Source organism: Eubalaena glacialis, chromosome 4 (genome assembly GCF_028564815.1).
Source record: "Eubalaena glacialis isolate mEubGla1 chromosome 4, mEubGla1.1.hap2.+ XY, whole genome shotgun sequence".
Lineage (NCBI taxonomy): Eukaryota > Metazoa > Chordata > Mammalia > Artiodactyla > Balaenidae > Eubalaena > Eubalaena glacialis.
In genome coordinates, this window is record NC_083719.1 from 103721678 (window position 1) to 103726387 (window position 4710).

The window sequence follows — 4710 nt, forward strand, 5'->3', positions numbered from 1 at the left end:
TGCTTGAGCATGGTGCATATACAGGCTTTGAGATCTGACCGACTTGGGTTCACATTCTGGTTCAATGACTCAATCGTGAGACTTTAGACAAGTTAATACACCTTTCTGAGCCTTAGTTTCTTTATCTGTGAAATGGGGATAAAAACAGCTTATTCACAGAGTATTTGTGAAGAGGAGATATATTTGCAATGGTAAGTGCCTCATAAAGTTAGCAATAATTAATTAAAATATCATAATTAGAAAATATTCTGACATAAAATTCAAGTGAATAGAGTTTACATATAACATATGGGTTATCAACTTTACAAAATGAGAAAATAATTTATCGTCGAGATACTAAACCCATTTAAGAGAGATAATGCTCTGTCAATCACGCATATAATTCCTTATGGAGAAAGGAGTCAGAATTTACACAGTTGTCATAGTCATCCCAACACAGCTGGCTGGGCCACGTTCCCTGGACACAGGTAGGACCCCAGTCTGTAGGCTCTTGGATGTGGTCTCCTCCTTGTAGACTGTGGTCCGACCCACAGAAGGCTGAAGGACACTAGTAGGGTGGGGTTGGCTGATCATTTATATCTTCCACTTGAATGACAAAGTCATTCTTGTAAGGCAGCTATGCTCACCCTTATACCGCCAAGGCGACCAAGTCATTCTTAATGAGAACAGTAGCAGCAAAGACCAACAGAAGCTGACTGACCATCATTTGGCCTCAATGGAAAAATTCAGGAGTTGGGAGCAACAGAGGCCTGTGCCGAGGAGACAAGGAAACTAAGCCACAGAGCTGAAAATTCTTGTTCTCCAGGACGCCTAACTGTGTGGTAAATGAGATTATTTCTAATCATTCTTTATTTTCTTATGAATCCTCACAATAAATACCCTAATTGAAGTAACCTGAATATATATTGGTTACTTTTCAACCTGAAAGAGCCAAACAGCATCATTTTATCTTTGATGATTCAGGAGGAACTTACGGATCTCAAAACACTGGAGGGTCAGAATTATTCACATCAGTTACCGTAAGAGCGTAGATGTCTAGCTACTTCCTTTTGAGATTTACGTCTGTATTCTGATGGCTGCTACTAAATAGTGGGTAACACTCATGAGGGTCTCTTGAGCTCAATGTAATACTTTAATTAAACAAATAGTTATTAACACTCTATGTGTACTAGATGTCTACTGTATAAAAAACACATTGCTAAATATTATGAATAATTAACAAATGAATACGAAGTTTTCCTCTCCTCAAAAATATTACAACTTAATGGGATTTGACAAGTTCATAAGCACTGACTATGAGAGAGAATATGATAAATGCGGTGAGAAGTAAAACTTTTACCACAGTCCAGGTAACTATGTGAGGTGATGGATGTGTGAATTAGCTTCAATGTGGTAATCACTTCACCATGTATATGACTATCAAATCATCACATTGTATACCTTAAATATATACAATTTTTATTTGTCAATTATAGCACAATAAAGCTGGGGTGGGGAGGGAACTGCAAAAATACAGCTCAGTAGGTGAAGTAAATCATTGGTTGAAATAAATTTTGAAAAGCAACAACGACAACAAAAGTTTGACCATGATCCAGAGTTGGAAGAAATTACAGGCATTTGGAAGAAGAAGTCTGCCCAGGAATCAGGGAAGATCGTGGTGGGGCTTGACTCTCAACATCTTGAAATCCCAGTAGAATTTCAGCGGGAGGATGAAGCAGGGGGAGGGGGAGAGGGAGGGAGCCGGACAGAACGTGAGCAAGGACGGTGGAGAATATTTGGGGATCACATCAGTATCACTGATTGACTGGCGTCCAGAGAATTTGTAGTAAAAGATAAGGATGGAAGGAAGTTTGGGGCCAGGGAATGAAGGCCTTGAAATGTCACAATAAAGAACTCAGAATTTACTTTGTAAGTAATGGAGTCTAGAGAGGTTTTTGAGCAGGGAATGATATAATCAGCTGAGTTGGAGTCTGACACATGCTTCCACACTTGAATACCTTTTCTATAAAAATATGACTTTATCAAAATATCTTTATGACTAAAATAGCACATACTTACAAAATGTGAAAAAGCAATAGAAACACAATAAAGACTAAGAATTTAAATAGTATAACATCGACATATAATGTGGCTCCAATTTGCCTTATCAGTGAAAGACGTCAATTTTCTCTCCTAATAATCACTTGAAGCTGATTCCTGCAACCAATATTCTTTTCTTCACAGAGCATGGAACCAACTAGTACTATTTGTCTGTTTCTTTCCTGAGGCTACAGCATAGAGTAGACATAAAGAGTGTGAGATAGACTGCACCAAAACTGGAATTTTCATCCGTAATTCCTGTAGTATAAATTGGCACTGCCTGGGGGAGGGAGGGACCAGGACTCTGGGGTTGGCAGATGCAAACTATTACATATAGAATGGATGGACAACAAGGTCCTACTGTACAGCACAGGGAACCATAGTCAATACCCTGTAGTAAACCATAATGGAAAAGAATATGAAAGAGAATGTATATACATGTATAACTGAGTCACTGTGCTGTGCAGCTGAAATTAACACAACACTGTCGATCAACTCCACTTCCATAAAAAACAAATGATAAAAAATAAAAAAATAAAAATAAATTGGCACAGCCCCTTTGGAGATCAATTCGGCATGTGTATTAAGAGCTATAGAGTTCATATCCACTGATCCAGTATACCCCCACTGGGTCTCTAGTCCAAGGACATTTTAAAAAATGAGAAAGTGTTAGGAATTGGTAGGATTATTATAGAGTTACACATACATGTGAAAGAAAATAAACAGAAACAAATTTTTAAAAAATAGGAGGAATCCTTAAATGATGGACCATCTCCTTCATCAACTATTATACAGCTATTTTAAATCATAATGATGAAGAGACTGTAGAAACATGCAACAATGTTTCTGTACTAAGTGTAAAAAAATTAGACCCAACACATGCACCATGATTATAAACTGTGTAAAAAAAAAAATCATATAGAAGAGATTGGATGACAATAGATAAAAAACAATGATACCAATTTGTGTTGGGATAATTTTATGAAAGGAAATGGGTTTTTCCTCTATTCTGTCTTCCAAAATGCTGTCACGTTGTTATAATTAACAAAGAGTAAAGGAAAAAAAAAAAGATTAGAAACAGAGCCGTAGGAGGAAGCTAGCAGTGCCTTTAAGATAAGATGTGAAGAAAGCAGCAAGTGGCCCTGAGTGGCTTCTTTCCTGGCAGACCCCACGGGGGCACAGAGTGCTGTGCAGGTTCCCGGGAGACCCGAGGCTGCCAAAGTCACATAGCATAGGGTGAAAAATGAGTTCCACGAGGATTTTGTCCTCTTTGGTTCCTGTATGATGGAGCATTAAGAAGATCGGGAAAGGGAAAACAGAGGTATGTGTGACATTTCATTGAGCTGTAGTTCTAATATACAGATCATCAAACAACGCCCTCTATATTCTCTTCTCAAATGCTTATATAGAGTATGGTTTCCTTCTTTTTCCTCCCTTGGGAATGAGAACTAGGAAGTTCAGAAATAGAATACCCTGAATAAAGTCACTGTTTACCAGCTGATCTTAGCACCATACATTTAGAAACAGAGCTATTTCATTCTCCTCTTAAGTAAACCAGTAAAAACAAAATGTTTTCTGGTCACAACTCAGACTGAGATGAAGACCTTCCTAAATGTCTTGTGTGGCGTCATAGAATGTGTATTTAATTGTTGGCTACAAATAGCCAACGTTTTATCTCTACATTCCTCAGAATAATCTTATCTATAGAATTATTCATAATTCTACAAAATGTACAGCAACCAAAAGAATTAAAAAAAACAGAGCACCACTATATGCAATGAGGCAAATTAAATCCTTACAAGGATTTAAATATTATCCAATAATTTATGTGCTGCTTGGATTAAAACAGTTTTAAAGGGAAAAACTGATTCAAAGGCAATTAGTACTGTTAAATAAAAGTTTTGCTTTTCAGGACTTTCATTATTTACAAGACATTTTTATCATTAATTTAAATTAGACAACATTTAACTAGCTTGCTACCATGTATGTTGAATAAGACAGAAACCAATGTTTTTCTCTGCACCCATTTTTACGTGGAACCTCTTCCCATTGGTAGGTGGCTGTTCTGACCTGGCCTGGGTGCTGGAGTTATTTTTGGGGTGTGCAAACATCTTTAACCCTGCTCCCCCTGACTGCTGTGAGGGAGATACACAGAAAATGCAGAGTCTTGGCAGTATTTCACATTTCATTCCAAGGAGAAGGCAAAGGTTAAGAATGAAGAAAATGAAGCAGACAACCATGTGCGGCTTGCTGTTCTGCAGAGGCGGATTCCCTGACACAAACAGAAGAAAGGCTCATGAATGAGATCGTGTCAACTTCCTCTGCTTACATAGTAATGCTGGCCTCCTTTCCTTTCAGAAAAACAAGTCGTCCGTGCACCCGAGTTCAGGGCCGCATTGTCAAATGTTTCCGAAGTCCCAGTGACAGCACAGTGACACAGGTCCAAGGGAAAGGGCCAAGCCAGCTTTTCGGGGCCTGGTCTGAGGGTCCTACAAGAATATACAGAGTCCACTCTGCATGTCAATGAAATCTGAACCTCACATCGTGTAATAGTCAATACACCTCTGGAAACATGTGCTGAGTGAGTGGCTTGATTTGGGAAGGGGAGCACTTTTTCAAGAATCTCAAGAT